Source organism: Stegodyphus dumicola, chromosome 6 (genome assembly GCF_044657685.1).
Source record: "Stegodyphus dumicola isolate Sdum_Otavi_A_Nest chromosome 6, ASM4465768v1".
In the NCBI taxonomy this organism is placed as follows: Eukaryota; Metazoa; Arthropoda; class Arachnida; order Araneae; family Eresidae; genus Stegodyphus; species Stegodyphus dumicola.
The window spans coordinates 396,283-421,162 of NC_140773.1; the positions used below are offsets into that span (position 1 = coordinate 396,283).

General features: G+C 33.5%; 1 long non-coding RNA gene across 3 annotated transcripts in view; it reads left to right on the forward strand.

Moving 5' to 3' along the window:
- Nucleotides 1–3,751: 3,751 nt before the first annotated feature.
- Nucleotides 3,752–24,880, forward strand: part of LOC146996634 (uncharacterized) — a 67,690-nt gene continuing 46,561 nt past the window's right edge. For all 3 annotated transcript variants that reach the window (XR_015041524.1, XR_015041525.1, XR_015041526.1), the window contains exons 1-2: nt 3,752–3,910; nt 10,222–10,367. This is a non-coding gene — a long non-coding RNA (uncharacterized LOC146996634). The remainder of the gene's footprint in view (nt 3,911–10,221; nt 10,368–24,880) is intronic.

Consider the following 24,880-nt stretch of genomic DNA (forward strand, 5'->3'; position numbering starts at 1 on the left):
GGAGAAATCTTTTCTAGAAACGAGTTTCTTCTTTTCCTACCATCGAAAGGCTCCTAGCGAAATATTTTCGCTGGAACCGATGTCCCAGCTAGCTACGCGGAACGTAACTTTCTATCTCATAAAAATATGAGCAAATATTAATATATAAAGTGTTCTCCCGCCTTCTTAGCGTTCCTTCGTGGTGTAATGGGCAGCACACTCGGTGCGTATCGAGAGGACAGTGGTCCGAGCCCCGGCGAGGGTATAGCTCATTTGTGTCCTCTCCTGCTTTCAAAAAGTATCTAATCTCTCTACACTGGCGCCTGAACTAAAAACGTTGGTGGATGATTATTCTCCACCACCAGGATTTGGCGATTGAGTCCGCTAATCCCCGTTAGCCTTTTAAAACGGGGAGTATATAAGGTTTTTCTCCCACCTTCTTAGCGTGCCTTCGTGGTGTTATGGCCAGTACATTTGGCGTATATCGAGAGGTCTGTGGTTCGAGTCCCGGCGAGGGCATTGCTCATTTTACATGTCTCCTGCTTCAGAATGACCTAATGTTTCTACAAATAAATGGATAAATTTAACTTTATGTATTTTAGTAAAGCTGCACTCAAACATTTACTTTGCATTGACGCTAAATTAGGTTACTGCGAAACCGGTGAGCGGTAAGGGCATTTTACTACCTACAAAGTGGGTGGTAGGTATAGAAAGGTTGACTACCGCTGATATACACGATGTCCATAAGCAACCTTACGCTGTCTTCATTTTAGCAATCATTTATTTAGTTCCTTATAATTATGGTTAGTAAAATTTTATGCTCATTCTAAAAAGTGAAACGCAGGTAGTTTAACTCATGTATGATAAATTTGAATAAAATATGTTGTAGAGACATTAGGTTGTTTGGAAGCAGGAGAAAAGGAAAAGTGGCAATGCCTTGCCGGAAATCGAACCGCGGACCTCTCAATTACGCGCTGAGCGTGCACACTACTACACCACGAAGTCTCGCTAAGAAGGTGGAAAAAATACCTTATAATGTAATCATAATACCTTATAATGTAACACCTTATAATGTAATAATAATCTGACAGATACTGACCTTCAGAAAAGAAAACTTATCACTGTCCTCGGACGGTCGATTAAAAAATAAATTAAGATAGTATGAAGTTGATTTTTCTTCCATTTAATAAAAAACAAATGTATGAAATTGATTTTTGTAATGATAACGATGCATGAAGTTGATTACTTTTTTTCTATTTCTATTTTGGGATTTACTTTCATACGTGCTTTTGTGATTTAGTGTTCTTTAATATAAAATTTTCTTGCGTTTGTGTACAGAAAGCACTTTCATACAAGTAGTTTATAAGCATTTTTTTTTTTTTTTTTTCTTTTACGAATGCTTAAAATACTTGAAAAGTCAACTAATTTCCGATCAATGGCAATAATTACTTGCTTTTAATTTAATTTCTTTTTCCAATTGAAATTTTGTTATTCATGATTTTATTCAAGTCCCCGTAAAACATTTTTAACAATTTACATTCAAGTTACTTTAAAACAATTTTCAGAATTAAACTGTGGGTTCTACCTGTGGGTTCACTCTTTTTAGATACTTCTACTAAAATTAATATTAGGAGATAATATAGTCAATATTTCTTTAGTAAATAAACTATTATTATCTTACTTTGCAGCTATTGCGCAAGTATTAGAATAACTTGTTTTCGAACTAAATGAATTTGAGATCATACAACAATATATATATATGTGTGTGTATATGGTATCACTCTTCCGGATTCAGAAATGTATGTGCGTATATAGGTATGTGCATAAACACATCCTTCGTACGTACATATAATAGAGTGTAGGGGAAAAGTACTTGAACAATGCAAATCTCTGCAGTAATTTTATTTCAAATGGTGTAAGTTAAATTTAATTCCGTACTGTTCTGTTATTAGGACCGGGTGCAGAAATGTATATATGTATATACATTTGTGTCTGTGTATGTTTACACTTATATACGCACATACATATACTTCTGAATCAGATACTGATGAAAAAAAGAGTACTTTAAATTCTTACATAATAACTAGTTCTCATAACTCATGTAATAAATAAAAAAATACTACTGTTCGTTATCACCCATAACATGCAAATGTCAAGATATGCAAATGTTCAAGGAGGGAAAAGTATTCCAACTAAATGATTGTAATTTCAAATTTAAAGAAACCAATAATAAAAATAAAATTGGTTCTTTTCCATTTTAGGGACTGTAAAAAATTGCAGCGAAAATATATGCGCAAAAGCGCCAAATTTAGTAAACGTGCTCATTTAACCTCGCGCCAAATCTAGCGAATGTATTTTATTGACAATCAAAACATGCCAAGTTATAAGGTATTTCTCCCACTTCCCTAGCGTGCCTTCGTGGCGTAACGGTAGCACGCTGGACTGGTGCCCGTGGTTCGATTCCCGGCGAAGGCGGTTGCTCATTTTTTATATTGGTTGCCTGCTTCCAAATAAATCCTAATGACTCTACAAGTGGCGCCCGAACTAAAAGGGTTGTGAATGATGATTCTCCGCACCCAGGATTTGGCGACTAGGTTCCCTAAAACCCTAGTCGCCCTTTAAAAAGGAGAGTATATAAGGAAGGTATTTCTCAAACTTCTGTAGCATGCCTTCGTGGTGTAGTGGTTCTGCGCTCTGAACCGGTATTTCAAAGGTCCGTAGTTCGATTCCCGGCGAAAACTGTTGCATATTTTTCATCTTTTCTGCTTCCAGTTAACCTAATGACACTTAACCTAATGTTAAAGTTAGAAATCCGATATCAAAATAAGTCATATTTTTTAATGAATTGAAGAACGTTGTACATTCTTACGGCCATGATTGAAAGAACTGCTATAAAGGCCGCCGCATGGGGGTGGCAAAATTGTTCACTGTATAAGGGAGCCTAGGCCAGAGGGGCGCCGAAATTTATTCTTATCACAAGAATTAAAACACAATGCTGGATTTTTCCTCTTAGATATGCGCACAATATCACGCAGTAGTTACATTTTAAACTACTAAAACATCAAATAAAACGCAATCCAAAGCTCAGAGAAAGCTAATCCGATCTCACTGCAAATTCGCTACACTCAACAAAACAGTTATGTAAACAACTGAACTGAGATATTTCTCTCCGGCGTTTTAAAACTTTTCAATCGTGCACCAGTTTCTGTAAAGCAAAAGATTAGAATTAACGGTCACAGCTAGCACAGTAGTCAATTACATTTATTCGGATTAAATATACTCGTACATTACCAGATATCTATTATTACAAGCACCGCGTGCTCCAGTATTTTTACTTTTTCGGCGTAGCTTCTCTTAAAACTCTTCATACGCTGCATTACACGGTGAAATAAAACGATTTTAATTAAAATTCTACTAAAAATTGCTAACTAAAATACAAAATCCGGAACAATATATTCGTTATTCTCTCCAGATCTAGGTTTCATATATTATTCTGTTGTCTTATTCATCTGTATTAATAGCTCTTATCTGTTGCTGATGTATTTCCTTACTTCTGCAAGCCTCATGACCTATCTGGTGGAACAAGTGAGGGGGGGGGAAATTTTTTATTATAAATTAATTTTAAGAGAAAATATATTTTAACATGTGTGCGTTTAAGAAAAAAGAGCAGCGAAAATTTCGCAAAATTACAAGCACATAAATTTTGGCAGCATAGTTTTGTCAAAAGTAGCAAATTTGCGAAAAAATTGCGCGATTTGGCAACACTGCGTTGCAGCGTAAAGCTGATTCGCCGGTTGTGGTTTTGGTTACACCAAAGAACAAATCTGTTGTGTACCGCGGGCTTTTGATTTTAAAAGTTCTATAACTTCACGTGTGTCTTATTAGCAGATGATTATGGATATGGAGAAGGAAGCTTCAAAAGGCTTGTTTTGTATGTATTCACTTATATATTTTTTTTCAACTATACAAAATATTAATATTTGTGTTCCGTTTGTACACAGGAATTCAATATACGAGTAAATTAAAATTTTTGATGTGCAAATGTAGTCGAATATGTTTAGTTTCCTAAAAAAGTGCCAGAATATTTAAATGTGCGAAACTAAAATTATAAAACGTTAGTTTCCTTGAATTATGCGTTTTCTTAGTCTTCAATACAATAAATCCAGATGTAAAGTATAACTTCAAAAATAGGCTGACCATATTTTCGTCATGTCACATATTATATTAAGTTGACCATTATTCTTCAGAACCGTGTGCTTAAAATGCTCGTTAAAAATGGGACAAAATGCCATAACGCACAAAATACCTTAGACGGAGTTCACGCTGTAAATAAACTAGAAACTCTTAAATTTGTTTTTGGTTTGCAAGTAGAAAAAGGAAATTTTTTAGTAAAATTTCTCAAATGATCTTTCTGAAAATTTCTAAAATCATGTATTTAACAGCTTTTGACACTATAACATATTTTCTGAAGCAGGACAGAATTCGAAAGGAAAAACCTCTTGGAAAACCAACAAAGATATCCTGTAGAATATAATACAGTATTATCAATTAATTACATAACTGGTTTTCTCTTACTTGAAGCAGAACTTTATTAATCTGGTAAGATGTTTAGACCAAGACAGTTTAATTATAATAATGTTTTTCAAACTTTTAATATTAGGTATATTTGATATTGTGATAGATAGTAAGAGTTAAGGATACGGTGAATATTTAGCTGAAATATGCTAATCAACCTAAATGCTACTATTTATCCAGTGATGTTAAATATTTAAAAAGAGAAAAATTTCCACACTTTTTTAAAAAAATTCAGGACTTTTATTGGTTATTTATAATAGGGATATTTCCATTCCATTTTATTTCTCTCTTCCTGTTAAATAGTCTTAAAATTTGTTTTAATTAAAAATAAATAAAAGTTGTAGAATGATAGAAGCTTTTCCTAATGTGAAATAACCCTTCCATGAATATGTTTCTTATCATAAAGTTATGCATATGCTTTAAAATATTAGATTATGTTAATTAAAAATTGTAAAATAAACAGATTTTTTTTGCTTTCACAAAATAATAGAAATGTTCAAAGTTAAGCTTTCCTGAAAATTCTTTTTCTTTTTTTGCTATCTTTAGAACTGATAAATTATGACATAAAAATAGTAATCATTAATATATTTAGGGAAAATTTCTTTTCATAAAACATATATGCTTCTGCAGAGAGCCTCTTTCTGTAACTGTTAACTGGAAGTCAATATTTCTTATTTATTTTGAGATTAATTAATATAGCAATTGGATTATGTGGATGGTCTTTCACTTTGTTAGAGATTTCTTACTGGTAACTTTATGCTTCCTAGTTTTCAATTTTTAGCCTTTATTAAGGAAAATGTTTCCTAGAAATAAATAAATTTCATTGAATGAATTAAACTTAAACTCTGTGGTTTCAAAACCCTTTATCTATATCCGGGTAAAAATAAACATTCCTATTTGAAAAGCAAGCGAACGTCATTGAGAAACAAATGCCAGTGGTTTCAAGGCGTGACCACCAAGCCTCTAGAGGATTGTAAGCATTGTGACACAATGCTCTAGTGGTGCAGTGGTCGCGCCCTGAAACCACATAGCAAATGCCACATATATAGAGGTTTTTTATATATATGCAGTTTAATTACTGCAATTATTTATTGTTTATGACAGAAATCCTGATGTGCGATGACTAACTTTTGAAATTTAAAGTTGTATATATTAATAAAAGGAAGTTATTTTGTCTCATCGAAAACGAATTTTAAAAGGCATCCGATCTGAAGTATTAATACCTAAAACATATATGATTTTACAGTCATTTTGTGTTATTTAGATGTAAAAGATCAGTAATCAATTCATTTTCACTCAAAAATTTCGGAAAAAAGAGGAGAAAAAAAAAATCTGAAAATGGTGGTTTCAGGGCACGACCACCGTGCATCAAAGGGTTAAACGAGGGTACAAAGAAAGACAGCTGCCCTCTTCCTAAAATTGATTATATTCTTGGACACCATTTGGATTATGTAATGCGTTAGCGACATTCATGTGCCTCATGGAGACTGTGCTGAGAGGTCTTTCCTGTGAAGCTTGTCTCATATACTTGGATGATCATCATCGTCGGGAAGAGTTATGAAGAACATTTAGAAAATCTTAGAAAGGTACTTCAGAAAGTGAACGAAGCCAGTCTAAAGTTGAGTCCTGCCAAATGCAAATTATTCAGACAAGAAGTGACTTACATCGGACGTGTCATCTCTGCTGAAGGTGGGTACACATCCAGAAAAGGTGTCAGTGGTTGAAGGCCGGAGACACCCCGAAAATGTGCATCAGCTGAGAAGTTTCCTGGGTCTTTGCAACTACTATAGGAGATTTGTGAAGAATTTTTCATACATCGCAAGACCACTTCACAGACAGCAAACAAAAGTTTGTGTGGATTTAGCATTTAGCAACCTGAAGGAGGTTCTAACATCTGTTCCAACGTGTTTTGCTTGCCATAGTTAAGGCTATAGGACATTTCCATCATTATCTCTGCAGCAGAAAATTCCTGCTCCACATGGGATCATGCATCATTGACCTGTCTTTTAAATTTCAAGAATTTTGAAATCCAAATAGCCTGGTAGATACAGACTCCAGGAATATGACATGACTGTCTGTCATCAGAAGGGATCATCACATGTAAATGTCGATGTGCCCTGTCTAGAAGACCCTGCCCTAAAAAGCTGCTCATATTGTGTCAAGGTCAATGGGAAATACAAGCTGCTTAAACCGGTCGTATGAAATCAACATCGGCTGATTGAGACCTATGCAGTGACAAAGAAGTCAGGAAAGACCAGCTGCAGGACAGTGACATTAAACCTATAATTGACTTAATGGAGTTTTCAAACACAAAACCTACCTGACAGGACATTTCAATCGATAGTTCTACGGCAAAATAATACTGGGCTTTCTGGGACTCGCTCCATATTTGAAACAGTGTCTTATACCAGAAATTTGAATTGGACCACTTTGGGTACATCCAAGATGTTCAGGCATGGTTCAAAATGATACATGATTTTGCACAATAGCGAATTAACTTTAACAGAGAAGACTTTGCAGAGAGTTCAAGAGTTCTATTGCAGTAACGCAAAGGATGACGTGCAAAAGTGGTGCCGATCTTGCGATGCCTGTGCTGGTCGGAAAGAACGAAGAAATGCAACCAAGGGAAGCTACAAAATTACAATGTAGGAATACCTTTTGGATGTATTGCCTTTGACATCCTGGGACATCTGCCACAAACTGCTGATGGCAACAAATACGTCCTTATTGTCACTGGTTACTTTACCAAGTGGCCTGAAGTGTATCATCCTATTCCCAATCAAGAGGCTATCACGGTAGCAGATGTAATGTTACAGCACTGGATTTCCAGATTCAGATTGCCTCTTCAGTTACATTCCTGTAAAAGAAGAAATTTTAGCTCAACTGTAATTAAAGAACTCTGCAAGCTACTTGTCGTCGACAAAACCCAATCGACACTTTTACATCCTCAGTCAGACGGTATGGTAAAGAGGTTTAATTGAACCATCCTTAATAACCTCTCCCTGATGGTTTCCAAAAACGAAAAGGACTAGGACAAGACACTACCACTATTCTTACTGACCTATTGCCAGTGCTGTCCATGAGACCACTGGCTTATTTCTCATCCCATATGCTCTTCAGTTGCGACCTTCGTCTGTCTAGTGATCTCTTGTTTGTTGTCCTTTGGATGCGCCTTCATTCCCTGAAGAGTACATCCAAGATGTCCAGCTATGGTTCAAAATTATACATGATTTTGCACAAGAGTGAGTTAACTTGGCAACAGAGAAGATGAAGACTCGATATGACACGAGAGCTACAGGACATCGATTGAAGGAAGGAGACAAGGTTTGTTTGAGGAATCCGATTTGATGGAAAGGACTCTCTCCTAAATAGTCACCTTGGGATGGTACTTACACAGGCTGAACAATGTTGTAGTTCTGATCCCTAAGTCATCAAATTCCAAGCCTAAAGTCGTTCATTATAACAGGCTAGCTCCTTACCATAGTCAATATAGTGATATGTTCTATGGGAAATAAAAAGCCATTTTGGTAATATTTAATAACAGACATTTGCAAGTAAAGGTGAAAAGCATAAGTGTTAGAAAACAAACGTGAGCCACTACACTATAGGCATATTCTATTATCAATAATTTGGCTCTACAAACAGCTTTTTGCTTGGCATATGTCGCAAACTGAAACACTACCAAAGTTCTCTGCCAAATTTACACCTACCAAATAACTTATAACCCTGATGCCAAACTGGGAAATAATTTTTCATTATTTTAAGCTTTCATCACCAAGTATTAACTCATGACATATTTCATCAGTGAGTATTAACTTATGACAGTTTAGAAATAACTTATACCAAATAACTACCAAATAACTTATAACCCTGATGCCAAACTGGGAAATAATTTTTCATTATTTTAAGCTTTCATCACCAAGTATTAACTCATGACATATTTCATCAGTGAGTATTAACTTATGACAGTTTAGAAATATCTTGAGCAGCAATACCTAAGATTTTTTTAAAAAAAATGCTAGTAACTATATACCAAACAGGATGGTAATCGGCTAATCTTTGGAATATGGTAACAGGTAGTTTGGCGACATTTTGGTAAGACGATAAAGGTTACTAGCTAGGACTTTAGCAGTGTACATGGATAAAGTCAAGAGTTTACGCAATGCCATTTTTGTGCAATTCTGGGATTTGTTTTGATTGAAAATAGGTCGACATGTACATGGATACCGTGTATGTGCAATTCTTGAAAACGTGGCAAGCAGTTTGCGATTCTGCACTTTCTCCCAATTTCGCACCTAATCTTCATCATGATTAAGCACTTTTGTTCCATAAAAGTTCTAGCATAAGCGTAATTCGGCTAGCAGATTGTTGGAAAAAATGTTGAGTAAAAAAAAAAAAATGCCTTTACTTCATGAAAACAAAATGGCGTTCAAACAAAAACTAGCAGGTTGCTGTAGCAGGGTTGGTCACCAAATTTTCGCCAAAAAATCACCAAGTTACCATAATCCAAAGATTGACCTGGTAATCTTTTATGTTGATATTAAACTGGTATATTGGATATTGATGTTATTCATCTGTGATCACAGTGTCCCAATCATTAATCAACTAACACATGGCGGAATCTAATATGGTTCTAAATTCAGAAAATATCGCTACTGATAGTGGAAAAAGTAGAGAGGTTTACGAGAATGAAAAGATTTCAACTGACGATTTAGTGGGAATTTTCGAGAGGGCAGTTGGAGGACTGGCAATTGAATAAAGAATAATATCTATCTGTAAAAATAAAGAGAAAGTGACAATGCAACTTAAATAATTTACATTTAGAGAAATGTTTAATATAATAAACATTTCTCTAAATGTAAATTATTTTAAGTTTCGATGGTTCGCTAAAACCATTGAAACTAGTCCTGTGAAAATTTGCAGATGTAACACTGATTTTTTTTGTTTTGTTTGAATCCTAAATTAATACTTGTTCAGCGGGTTATTTTATCTTAAGCAAATAAATATCGAAGTTTATTTATTTATTGTAAACTTTCATTCTCTTAAAGTCATAAATGCATCATTATTTTGTAAACAACTATTCATACTTTTAATTTGATAATTTCTACATGCTATCTTACTAAATGTAAACTGATGACCTAAAATTTGGGATTGCAGACGAGTCCGGATCTCGGACTTTGTACTGTATTTGATAATTTGTCTTTACCTGATTTTGGTGACTAATTTTTCCTTCTAACTTAAAAAGATAGGATTGATTGTGAAAGGAGTTCTAACTTTAAATTTTGCGCATTTTCTTATTTTGCTAAGTCAATTAATTTCCCAATAAATACACTAGAAGAATGGTAAATTAATTAATATTTGGGTAAAGCCATGCTGATAATTACCTTGAATGAAGTGAATCTTTAAATTTAACTTAGAATTATATGTATGTAGAGAGGAATGTTTGACACTGTATAATATGAATTTTTTATTGTAATTTTTGAGAGTTTTAATTTGTTTCATTGTGCTTTATTTTTTAATTTATTCGTTCTGACTGGGAATAAATATTTAATGTAATGTTTCATCAGAAAAAGAGCACTATTTCCTTTTAATTTAAAAATTTTAAAACCTGTTTTATATTTTGGCAGCATCTGTTTCTATTGATATTATAAATTTTATTATTTTTAGCTTGTTATCAATGCCTGTACCTCTTTATGCATATGAAAATGAGCCTGCCCATGTTGAATTCTGTGAACGGGAGTCTGATGAAGATGATGAATATGAAAATGTTGAGTTTTTTTTATTGAAGAAGATATGGATACAAATGCTGATGAGTATGTTCTTTCCGCAGTACATTAATGTTGGCATATTCTTTATTGTATTGCCTCACCAGTGGCCCACACTACTGAATACTGACAGTTTGATCCAGTTTGGGTCAAAACTCATGGGGACAGGCTGATAAATACAAGCCAGCTTGTCTCAAATTGTCCTCCACCTCTTAGGCAGACAGCCCTTGTAGCTTTTCCATATTCAAATAACCTAACCTACCTTTATCATATTATTTAATAATGTGTTACTGCAGTTGGTTTATGTTTTAAAGTTTACAAAATATATTGTTTAAGCATCATTTAATGCATACGGTACAAGCTTAGCATAAAGAACATAACTCATATTTTTAAAACATTGTAGTAGATGATGAAATCAGGCTTGTGTAAATCGAATTCAAAACCATAACATTTTATTCCCCTTTAGGTGATTGGGTAGTGTTCAAAATGTTTTGTTTCTGCACTTTATATAATGTAGGATATAATGGCTGTACAAGCTGGATCCTAAGATCACTTCTGTAATTGTAAATGTAAGCAGGATCATTTAGTTTGAAATATTTGTATCTTCATTTTTTCATAAGTGACTGGCAGAGTCAGGATCAGTAATCTTAAGAGTGGGTTAAGTATGTAAATGATGATGCTTATCTTATCTTAACCATAAATTAGAACTATCTTTTGGTCCACATCTTGACACAATAAGTCTGATATAATTCTTTTCAGTCTATATGTTGGTTAATGATGTTTTCAAACTTGTTTTTCTTAACAGTATTTAATTTAGCATACAAATTCTTGACTTGAACTTTTTAATACTTTTTTGAAGGATCTTGGGACTTAAATGGTTGTCCTGTTTCCCATGAATAATTCAGAACTCAAATCCGCTATTATGATGATGTGACTGAGTTTTGGTCTAAAGTTAATTTTATGCTTTTTAAGATATAACAAAAATTGCTACAGAAAATTCCAAGTTTGAGTCAAGTGACTACATGAGTAAGCAAAAGTGATTGATAAACATGTATGATTGTGTTGATGTCATGATTAATATGTGTTACTGGCTGCAGCAATTGTACTGATAGAGTAGAATTGGTTTGTCACAGTTAAATCATTATGCTGACATCGCACTGTGCGAGTGTTATTGGACTCTAGTACTGTACCTGTTGAAGCCATTGAGCACATGTGTTTGGTTTTTGTGTGTATTTTTATTTAAAACTATGCAGTAAGCATACTTAAGTCATTTTGGGAGGAAAAAAAAAAAAGTTCTTCCAAAGTGCAGATAAAGTGGAGAAAGGCAACTTAAAAAAATTTTCAGAAAATTGTGTATTGTCTTCTGTGTGCAATTTTGACTTTTCAGTTACTCGTGCAAGCCATGGTGACTGAAGGTGACATATGGAGTCTAATTAACATAAAAACTGCATTAAAAATAAAATCTACTTCAAAAGCAGTGCCCTCATTTTTCTATAAAAAATTATGGCAATTTTGTTACAAATGCAGGGTTTTCATTCTCATCATTTCTGGTGAAGCACTGATCTGTGTTTCGATCAGTGTTTGCCAATTCTGTCATAGGAAAAAAATTACATGCAGAAGGAGTAAAGCAACTGCTCTGGTTAAGTGCATAGTAGATTGTACAAGAAAGGAAGCTGAGCATCATTGCAAAACAAATGGCTTGCATTGTGGATGGAGTTCAGATTACAATATAGGTTACGGTATGAACAGCATAAAGGGAATTAGTTATGGCTTTCAGTAGAGAAATTCAGTCTTCTATACTTCTGTAAGGTTTTTTCCCTATTTCCTTCACATAGCTGCTCAAAATGTCTAAAAATAGCCTTAAATGTTAAATAGCTTTTAATTCATTTGTACACTCTAAAAAGTGACGCATCAATGTGGTATTATATGAATGGGGCGCAATTGTATATGCCCATACCTTATGATAACTTTTGGCAGCTAATGACTGACTAGTTGGAGCTCCAGCTCATTACTACAGAGCATCCGGATGGTATATAAAATAACAGGGCATTCTAATGATAAGGCATAATTTCCATGCCAGTCTGTTCTGTCAACCCACATGGACTGTACCAATGCTTTGCAGATGGCTTCTCAAGCATTATGAGCAAATGTCACCATTTGAGAGAGAACCTGCAGTTGTATTAACAACAGCAAGATGGTCAAATAGCAGGGGTTGCTAGGAAATTGGGTCAGAGCGATGTTACCATTTTTGATGATGTTGTTAGGAACAGGCGAAGCATGGTTGTACGGAGCTTCAAAAAAGTAGCGGTTGACTGAGAGTAACAACAGAATGCGAGAACAGCCTGATTGTCCAATCGGTGCTTATGAATGATCCAACAAGTAACCAGAACATCAGAGTGACTGTTAATATAAAAACTTGGTAAATGGGGGCTGAAATCATGGCACTGACTGCCCCTCACTGTTCCACACCGTCAAGCATGTCTGCTGTGGTGGGAAGTGCATTTGGCCTGGGATCTCGCAGACTGAAATAGAATTATATTCAGTGATGAACCCCAATGACCAGTGAAGATGTTTCTGGAGATGCCCAGAACGGTGGTGGCATACTCACCTAATTGTTGTTCTCCACAGAGTCTATCAGCCAGAAGTTATGGTATGGTTATTTCATTTGTTAGCTGGACCTCGGTGGTTGTCATTACATGACATCCTTACAGCATCGAATACAAGATTCAGCACCCCATAGTGTTGCCATTCCTTTCACGTACCTCTGAACATATATTTCCATAGGATAATGCTCAACCTTGCACCTTTTTACTTATGGTAGTCTTTGTGTTTTTTCAACACTTCTATGGCAGGCATGGTTGCCAAATGTCTCTTTTCAATAGAGTATGTCTGGGCTCTGATGAGCAAGCATCTTGTACCATTGTAGATCAGAGTGATCTAACTTGAATATTGGAGCATGTATGGCAAACAATCTTGCAGGGGGACATTCACCAACGCATCAGTGCCCATCCGGGTAACAGCTTGGGTGCTACTTTGTTAGACGGTTGCACAGATTTTTGGCGATTTACGTTGGCGCATATGTTGGCACGATTTTTACAAACGTCAGCCATCTTGAAAAACGCTGTTTTCAAAGTATTCGAAACTTTAAAAAAAATAAATATCGTTAGAAGTAATAGATTAATTTTTTGTTGAAAATGCCGTTTTTTAAGATGGCAGGCAAGTGTAAATAAATACATTTACTATGAGTATAAAATACTAAAGTAAGGTTATTACTTTCGGTTTTGGTTTGGTTATTACTTTCATATAGCAAAGAAGAGAATAAAAACACTGCTATAAAACATTGTGCCAACATTTAATTAGATTAAATTATTACTGAAATTGAATATCGAATTAAAAACCATCATCCAACATTTAAAAGAATTAGAATATTATTAAATTCAAATACTTTAAAATACCTTATATAAAAAAATATAAAAATATAAATGTATAGAATATAATTAACAGTAAAACATATGTGACAATAATTATCTCAGCAATTTTTAAAAATAGTGTATGAATTTTTTTAACAAAAATTGAAGTATACAATTATAAAATAAAAGAAAAATATCTACTTACATTTTTCTTGAATCATTTAATCTGTTGTTTATTGATAAGTATCACAAAAAAAAAAAATCGGAATCATAATTTAGATATCAATGAAAAAAATTTGGAAAATGTAATATCAAGGGCAGGAATAAAAAAATTAAAAAAAAAAATATATAAATAGATAAAGCAATTTAGAGCCAAATTAATGGATCATGAAGATGAAAAATAACAAAAAAATTTGAAAAAAAAATCCAATAATAGGTATTGTTTTTAAGATTTCGAAGATCCTTTAACCGCCCCTCCCTGAAGTACATGCCAATCTTCCCAGTCTATGTCTCTAATAATTTCAAGAAATTTAACATATGGATGCTCATTCAATGCAGAGCAAATTTTCCTAAACAAATACCAGGCTATGTATCCTTCAAAATCTCCTCGACGATTGTAAACCGGCAAAGAATTTTTGAAGTCACGCCATTGTCTTTCAACTGTGTTAGTATGAGCTCCGGTTTCAGGATCTACGAAATGGAGCGAATGGTTAACTTGCAAGTGATTAAAACCTTCTTCGCTCAAACGGTCATAAGCTTTCCAGCAGTCCGAAATAATCTGGGTTCCCGGTTTGATCCAATCCTTAATTAAAGCGAGAAGAGTATCCGCTGTTCTGTCTGGCACAGCAACTAAAAAACAGCGACCTGATTTGTGCTCTATTCCCCCAAAAACCCACTGCCCTTCAAACACGTGAAGAAGAAAGTCAAACACGTGAAGAAGATATTGCAATTGCTGTAATTGGATGTATTCATAAACATCATATTCCACTCGATAAACTTGTCTCAATTGCAACAGACAGGGCAAAAAGAATGACCGGCGTAAGAAACATATTTGTTATTATTTTGAAAGGAAAAATCAGTAACAAGATCTTACTTACCCTCGTATCATTCATCAAAAAGTGCTTTGTGCGCAGACATTTCCAGAAGAAATTTGCAAAGTTATGGAATTCGTGATTATATTATTATGAACCCCATTATAACTAAAGTTTTTAATCATCACCAGTTAAGGAATTTTTAGTTGAAATAGAGAGCAAGTACTCAGATCTTCTGCTGAATAATAAAGTGCATTGGTTATCAAGAGGAAATGTTTTGAAACATTTTGCATCCTTATTAACAGAAATTAAAGCATTTCTCCTTGAAAAGAGTGTTTATAATCTAGAACTAATGAATGATCAGTGGATCCAAAAATTTTATTTTATGGTAGACGTTACATCTCATCTAAATCAGCTTAATGAAAAAAACTACAGAAGAAAGGAAACACAATTTTTCTGATGTTGTAAGAAGCTATTTCATTTACGATGGTAAGTATTTCATTTGAAAGCAAATTATCTCTTTTTGCTCAAGATTTTGAAACAGAAACTTTGATTCACTTTCCAAGCCTGTTGAAACATCCCCAAGAAAATAGATCTAATATTGACATTTGCTATTTCAAATTAACAGTTTTAGATACGAGAGAAGTTTTTCTCAGCAGGTTTCAGGAATTCAGAATTAGCAAAGCAACGTTAGCCTTTGTTTAAAAACCCCTTAATACTAGTGAAACAGAATTGAATTTTTCTGTTTAGTATTCACATTGGCAACTCTGAAATCAATTGCTGGATTAAAAAAAAAATATATATATATATATACGGAACTTGAAATTTGAACATCTCAGACACAGAAACATTGAGAAAAATAATGTGTGCTTAGTTCACAGCACGAGTAACCTGGAGAAGGAAGATATGCTGATTTTTAACATGTGGAATAATATTATTCCCGACACATATAATCAGCTTAAAAAACTAACGTTTGATGTTTTCCTTATTTGAGTCTACATATTCATACGAACAATCATTTTCAAACATGAACTTTTTGTCAAGAGTAAATCGAGAAGTCCTCTTATTCATGAAAACTTGGAATAATGCTTAAAATTAAAAACAACATACAAAATGCAAACTTTTCAAGGAGATGCAAGGCCATTGTTCACATTAGTGTTCTGTTAGTCATTATTGTGATTTAAGTTTTTTGCTATCTTACAATTCTCTTTTATCAATAAATAGTATCATTATTAAGTATAATATCAAATTTTATTCAACATACATATATAGTTTAACTAAGACTTAAAAACTGAAGTATTGAGTTAATTTTAGGGAGTGTTGTGGAGCGAAAAAAGATGTAGTATTGAGAAAGGTACAAGATGATTTAGACATATACAGAGAATGAATGGAAGAAGATACACGAAACAAGAATACAAGTTAAGTATGGATGGGAGAGTTGGAAAAAAGTTGAAACTTAGCGAACGTACCTTAATCAGATCGAAAACGTTCTCACTAAAAGCCAGCATCTAATTAAGTGTATAACAGTATAAATATCTATGTAATTTAAGTTTAAAAAATATGGCTTTGTAAAGAGATTTCAGTGTTGAACTGTTGATAATTGACTCTGTTGACTAATGAGTTTGCCTTCACTGGCCAAAGGAACTGGTGAACTGAGACAACTTTGTGTGCCATCTCAAACCTTTCCTGCAGCATGCACTATGCCCTAAAAGGCTGAATTGCTATTATGCCCAAAAGTGTGTATACATGTTATTATATGTAAAGGTTTGAAACACTTTTTTTATTACTTTTTTTGAAATTATTAACTTTGTGTTTCATGTTCAGTTTCAGCAGTTTTCTTAATGTTGATTAAAGAGTTACTGTTTATTACATTTGCTATTTCGTATTACTGCACTAGAGGTTATGATTCTGTGTACATTAATTAGCAGCATGTTTAAATTCTTGGTTAAAGGTCTTCAAGTTAGTTTAATAATTATTTATTGTGTACCTTTTTCATATTCATCTTAAATTTCAGAAGAAATTTACGTCCCAGTTTAGTGCTTTGAAGCAACATATATGTAAATATTGTATAGCATATTCCGTTATGTACTGACTATTGAAATGCATTTTTATTTCTTTTTTGCAGGACATTTTGCAGTTTGAACTCTATGTACTACTGAGGGGGGAGGGGAATTGATATCTAATCTGAAAATGAAGTATTTTTTCATAGGCAATGATTCAGTTTTTGACAATTGCATTCTAAATTAGAATTTTAAGCACATGTGTGAAAACAGGAAAGTGCTTTCCAGGATTTAATTTTTTAAAAAGTGGAATTTTTATTTTGAGAAATCATCTTAAATTTATTTAATAGAGATCATGGTAAATGATTCCAAAATTTTTTGTGTATATTTTACTTGTTCCCAGAACTTTCTGAGTTGTCCTGCTGCGGATAGTTTCTACATAACCACTAAACTTCTGTGATTCTGATTAATTCAGGCTCCAAAGAATGTGATGTTTGTGTCATTATTTGATTTTTAGGAAAGTGATTATTCTAAACCTCATGTTTATATAAAAATTAACTGTAGTTTGAAAATATGAGTCTTGGATGATAATATCAGTGGCTCTTTTAAATAGAAGCTACAACTTGCTTAAAAATATCTTGTGCAGTTAATGCCACTAAATACCTTTCAACATAAAAAATGTCTTCAGAATTATTTTTATTTCTTGCATTTGCTTCAACCGTGAAAGAAAAGAAAAATCTTATTATTAAATTTTGTTGCTGTTAAACATATCTGTAGTAGAAGATAAGCATGTTTTATTTATATTTTTTATGTATTGTTTTATATATTTAGAAGTATTAAATATGTTTATGATGCACAATTTTGAAATCTACAAAATAAATTTTGTTGTATATAAAATTAAGTAAAATAACAGACAATAACATTGCAAAATTAAAAATTTACTCTAACAAACACTTAAAAAAAGTGAAAATAAAATGCATTAAAAATTTGAGTAATATTCTTAAAAGTATCTCTTCATATGGTATTAATAAATACAGTACAAAGTCTGAAATCCGGACTGGTCGGGACTTCAGCGATTCCAGATTTGGGATTTTTCTGGATAATAGATCATCAATTTAAATCTGGTAAGATGGCATGCAGAAATTATACAATTAAAATTCAATACAATTCTGTATCAATGATGGAGTGTGAATCCATTGGAAGGAAATGGGCCTGTTCAGGAACGTGCACGAACTCAGTTAATACACAATTTAATATGTTCCTTATAATGTAGATTTTTTGTGGCAACAGTGATGTTTTGTTATATACAGTCAAAAGCCGTTAATACAGACTCGTCGGGACTTCGGCGATTCCGGATTATAGATCATCAGTTTAAATCTGGTAGGATTGCATGCAGAAATTATAAAATTAAAAATATGAAACCGTAATTTATGAAATAAAGAAGAATTATGATCTAAAGGGTATTAAAATTTACAAAAGAAAGCTTAATATTCATTTGTTTACTTTATGAAACATTTCTTTCAATGCAAGTTGTTTAAGATGCTTCCACAAAAAATTCAAAAAGTTCCTTTTTATTTTTTCTTGTCTCATATATAGTGGACTTTCCAATGCCATATTCCTCGCATAATTTTGAGACGGATATGCCTTTATCCATATTTTGCAGAAATTCCACTTTTTGTTTAATGGACATGAAAACTTAGTTTCGCTATGGATATCCTTTGGCAACTCCAGAATTGGAAACACTTTTCGACTTAATTGAAAGTTCAAGCTTAGTTTTTATAAAATTGCCGTAATAAAAAGAGTCTGCAAAAAATAATAAGCTGGATCAAATTAGAAGAGCAGAGCGCAGTGCAGTCTGCTGCATTAATTGAAATGCCTTAGAATCAGTAAAGATAATTTTAGCCTAACTTAATAGCATCGATTATACATTATTGGCTGTGTATCACAATCTTGACGACGAAAGCCAAGCTGTTTCGCTAAATTTTGTCTTGCTCCTATAGAGTACTGAATTAAGCCTGAACTGTATTAGTTTAGTTATTTACTATTCTAATAATTTTGTGCATCTCCAAGTCAGATAATGGTGATTCAGTGGGTTTACTAATTTTAACACTTTTTCATTTTTAACAATATTTTAATTACTATATACAGAGCGTATTCTTAGGCCGCCGCCTTCAACATGAACAAACTTTATTCTCTTACAACTAAGCGAGCAACAGCGCCCTCTAGCCTTTTTCTTCAAATTACACAACACTCCCCACCTGAACTCGGTGGAGAGTTCATCTTTCAATAATAAATCCTAGAATATTCAATTAATATTTCGACAATAAATCCTGGAGAAATGGTTAAATATAACAAACATGCATACATAATTATAAGCACATAAAATTTTACAAAACATTAAATGATACCTATCAGCAAGGTCAGGATAATCAAACCTAAAAATACAAAATACAAACATTAGTTAAGTTCCATATTATATAACAATTGTATAGGCTTTTTTTAAGGTACCAGTAGGTGTTTTAATTATGCAAGATCTTATTTTACCATCTCTGCCTGGCATTAATTCCAAAATTTTACCTATTGTCCAAAGATTTCTGGGATGTTTGTCGTCATGAATCAAGACAATATCGTTGATTTTAAAGTGAGATGCGTTAGAGTGTGGAGGACAAATATTGGCAAATCTCAGATTAAAAAGATACTCTGATCTCCAATGCTTCCAAAAATGATTTAAAATATCTTGATGGTATTTATATCGTTTAATAATTGAATTTCTTGACCCAATCAAATTATTTGATGTTATTTTATTAGCAGGCAGAGATAGCAATCGTCTACCAACCAGAAAATGAGAGGGTGTTAGTGGAGAAGGTTCATTGGGATCGGTAAACACGTAGGTAATTGGTCTACAATTAATCGTTGCCTCGATTTCAATGAGCACTGTTTCAAGCTCTTTCACAGTAAGGGATGATCGACCAATAATTTTTCGCAAGCTGGATTTTATGGTTCGTACCATACGCTCCCAAAACCCTCCCCACCATGGACCTCTCTCAATAATAAATTTCCAATTTATGCCTCTAGCAGAAAATAATTCTTTCACAGATGAGTCACACAAAGTTTTAAAAATATGTTTTAGTTCTCTATCAGCTCTTTTAAAAGTCTTGGCATTATCGGAGTACACGATGGTACACAGTCCTCAGCGAGCTAAAAATCTTTGGAAAGCTAGCAAAAAACTTTCAGTGCTGAGATCAGTTACTATCTCTATATGTAAGGCACGAGTGACCTCACACGTTAACAACAGCATGTAAACTTTACCTTGCCTGTCTTTCGTAAAAAATGGACCGGCGAAGTCCAACCCGGTCACAGCAAATGGAGGCGACTCTTGGATTCTGTCTGGAGGAAGTGGAGCGATATCCTGTACCCCAGGACGAGCACTATATCGTTTGCATATCACACATTTGCTGATGATAGTCTTAACACGCTGTCTTCCCTTAATGATCCAATATTTGTCTCTGATCTGAGTTAGTGTCGAATTAACTCCAGCATGGAATACCCTTTCATGCGAGTCCGTGATGATCAACTCGGTAAACTTGCATTTTGAGGGTAATAGAATAGGATGTTTTAAATTCTCTTGACAGTCTGCAAATTGAATGCGACCTTTCAACCGAAGAATTCCCTCCTCATCAAGCCTTGGATTAAGGGAGTAGATGGAAGAATCGAGAATTGATTTTTTATCTGATAACTTAATTATTTCCGCTTGATACGATTCTCGTTGCGTAATTTTTACCCAATAATGTTCAGCTGCTTTAATCTCAAAAGCACTTAAAGGTCCATTCTCTGTAGACCTTTTCCGAAGTCTCCCAATAAATCTAAATACATAGGCAGTAATTCGAAGTAATTTTCCTAAAGAACTGAATTTTTCTATATGCAAAATTGGGGATTCATTGTTAATTACAGGTGCAGTCAAAATAATACTTTTTCTTAACTCCAACGATTCTGAATTTGGTTTTAATTTCTTTTGTTTTGGAAAGTTTTCAGTAGGAAAACGTAACCAGTGTGGCCCATGCCACCACAGATCATTCTTAATTAGTGACTGAGCACTAATTCCTCGAGTTAGTAAATCGGAAGGATTTTGTTTTCCTTCGCAGTGGTTCCACAATTTGTTGTTGCATATACTCTGTATTTCTGTAACACGATTGGCGATAAATGGTTTCCAGTTATTTGGCGAACCTTTAATCCAAGTAATGGCGATTTCGGAATCACTCCAAAAATAAACATCCTCAATTAAATCACCAAACAATTTTTTCAAATATTTATACATTCGAGCAGCCACGAGTGCTCCCATTAACTCTAAACGAGGAAGCGTGATTGCTCTTAAAGGTGCAACTCTGCATTTCGACATGATAAAGGAAGTTTTAATTTTAGAATCACTCGTACAATATCTGAAATATGCGATGGCCCCATATGCTTTAGGACTAGCGTCCGAAAATAGGTGAAGGCTTATATTCATTGGATCGTCATCAAAGAAATTTCGCTGAATCGATATTTCAGTTAAATCATTAAGTTCCTCCCGCCAAATGTTGAATTTGTCCTTAATCTCTGCAGGAAGAACCTCATCCCAGTCAGAACCGGAACACCAGATTTCTTGCATAATAATTTTTGCCCGAATAACAAAGGGTGCAATAAATCCAAATGGATCGTATATTTGGGCGATACTTTGCAAAAGTTTCCTTTTTGTAGCAAAATCGTTTCCAGTAGAAAAGTCAATTAAATTTTTTAAATTTAACTTTATATTGTCTTCAATGGAATTCCAAATCATGCCTAAGAAATTCGATTCACTAGTTAATTTGTTATCTGATTCCTTAATCCCATTTAAGACCCATAAATCGTTTAATGCTTTAGAATTAGTTCTTAATTTTCTGAAATTCATCCCAGCATCCTTAAATATATTAACCGCATCTACAGATAACCGATATGCATCTTCAACCGTTCCTGCTCCAAAATATAGGTCATCGACATAGACAGAAGAATTTAACATTTGGAAACTGTCTGGCATTTTATCTTTATATTTTCGAATGTGATATTTTATAGTGGCGGCCAAAATGAAAGGAGATATAGTCAAACCGAAAGCTACGCGACACATTTGCATAATCTTAAAGGAGTCATTATTTTCATTAAACCAAAGAAATTTTAGAAATTTTCTATCACCTTCAGCAATTCCTATCATCAAAAAGGCTTTTTCAACGTCTCCACAAAACGCTATCTTAAACTTACGAAAATTTAACATAATGTCTAGTATATTTGGATTTAGATTAGGTCCCGATTCAAGGCAGTCATTTAACGAATTCGTGTCCTCTGTCCTTGAGCTAGCATCGTACACAATTCTTACCTTAGTAGTTTCACTAGGTCGTATCACTGCTCGGTGAGGCATAAAATATCCCAAATTTGTATCATTATTTGGACATTCCTCCACAATTCCTTCTAATATCTGGTTCTCAATTATATTTTTATATTCCCGAAAAATCTCCGGAGTTTTACTTAGTTTATTGTGAAAGTTTGCGAATCGTTTCTTAGCTACCTCAAAATTATTTCCTAGATTATTCGGACTGTATTTCCAGATTAAATTTGCCTCATATCTTCCGTTTTTAAACTGCAAATTTCTTTCAAACTGGTCTATTTCGCAGTCAATATCGGAATAATCATCAGAATCATTAATTCCCATATGTTCTAATTCCCAAAAACCTTTTAAATCTTTCAACACAACAGTGTTTGTCATTACCGCTAAATTTTCAGAACAATTTTTGTTTGTTTTATTTTTCTGGATTCCTGCGGCAACCCAACCAAACACAGAACTGACTGCGTACAACCCTTCAGATATTTTAATTCTTTCAGAATAAACTACATTCCAGAATTCATCCCCTCCAATTAATATCTCAACATCTATGTTATTTTTTCTTGCACAATCGGCGATCTGCAACCCCATATGCTCCATGAAGTCTGCAATTTGTTTACTAGGCACACTGATGGACGCCGAGGAAATAACATCCGAGATCAAACATTCAATTTTTATTTTATTATTTTGTTTCCAATTCTGAATTTCGATTTCAACGACCGGATAGGAATGATTCATTGCCTTCGTCGCACCAAATGAATAAACAGAAAGTCTTTCATAACGGATTAGAGTAAGTTTTAAATGGTCGGCCAATTTTTTCGTTATAAAGGATCTGTGACTGCCTTGATCAAGAATTAATCTAGTTAATTTTGATTTATACTTAGAACAAGCATAAACTGTACAAGTTTGTAATAATATTTCCCTAGAATTACAGTCATTATTATTATCACCTTGAGGAACAGAAGCAATCAATTTTAAGTTTTGAACTTTATTTCTTTCCTCAGAATTCAAAGTCAGAGATTCAGTTTCATTTTTGGAATAACCTTGTTCCAACTTTTTGTTTACAAGGGATTTATTAGTACAAATCGATTCATTGTGATACATACCGTCACATTTATTACATTTAGTTTTATTTCTGCACCTTTCTGATGTATGGAATTTTTTAAAACAAGAAAAGCAGCGGTTTTCGAATCTTAGTTTCTTTAATTTATCAGAAACACTCACTTCGCATTTAAATGACTCGTGCAAATTACCACAAAAGATGCATTTTTGGTTAACTGCAGTATGAAATGCAGCCGTGGGTGTATTTTTTATATATTTTCTAGTTTCATATTTTGATTGATAGACTCGCGGAGGCACAGGATTTTTCCTTTCGCTTAATACTAGATTTGAAACTTCCCTGCATTCTATTTCCGTTTTAATAAATTGTGTTAATTCCGAAACTTCAACTTTATCTTTCGATCCTCTTTGCCGATTAAATTCCAAAACTAAATCGTCCGGAATTAATTTTAATAATATTGGAATTAATAAATGTCCATATGAGCCAGAAGTTACTTCTAAAGTTTCCAAATTACGAATCGAAACTTCTAATTCGTCATATAATTTACGTAAAGCCTTTACGTTAGCAGAATTTTTAACAGCTTCTAAATTGAGAATTTTATTCATGAATGAATTAATGATCAGGTCTTTTCGACCATATCTGTCCTTTAGTAATGCTACACAACTATCATAATTACTTTCTGTTAACTCAAAGCCTGACACAACATTCGAAGCTTGTCCCGTTAAGAATGTTTTTAAGTATACAAATTTTTGTATTTTTGAAAGCGTTTCGTTTTTATGTATCGAATTTTCGAAACTATTCCAAAATTCATTCCATTGTTTGGGGTCTCCCCAAAATTTATCAATCATTAATTTTGGTAATTTCAGCGTACTACTCCCACTAGAACTGGAACTTACATGCAAAATTCCATTACCACTAGACTGGTTTAAATCAGAACTTTGGGGATTCCTCGCTGGCGGTACTGCGGTAACCGCACCTAGAAACTGCTTAATTTGACTACAAGCAATTATACATTTGCCATTGTATTCTTCGCTTATACTACAATCTTCTTCAATTAAGTTAACATCAATTAACTCTTGTATTTCATCATCAAGCGTTCTCAAATTATTTTTCTTTTCGGTTAATAATTCAAACAATTCTCGTAATTCTTTAATCAAATTTTCATCCCCTTCAATTTTTAATTTATCTTCAATCACTTTAATTAACCTACTAACAGACGATCTCAATGTGGAATGTTTACGTTTCAATCTATCTAACTTCTCTTCCATTTTATTTAATTTAAATACACCCACGACAGCAATAATAAATACTTACTAATGTACTACAAATAATCACTAAATAATTAATTTAAGATTTCCCTACCTTTATTTGGAATTCCATTGTCCCTTGAATATGAAATATCCATTGAAATCGAAACACTTGGATCGAACACCTAAAATCTTCACAAAGCCTTAATTCCTTACGCCGATGCACCATCTAATAATTTTGTGCATCTCCAAGTCAGATAATGGTGGTTCAGTGGGTTTACTAATTTTAACACTTTTTCATTTTTAACAATATTTTAATTACTATATACAGAGCGTATTCTTAGGCCGCCGCCTTCAACATGAACAAACTTTATTCTCTTACAACTAAGCGAGCAACAGCGCCCTCTAGCCTTTTTCTTCAAATTAC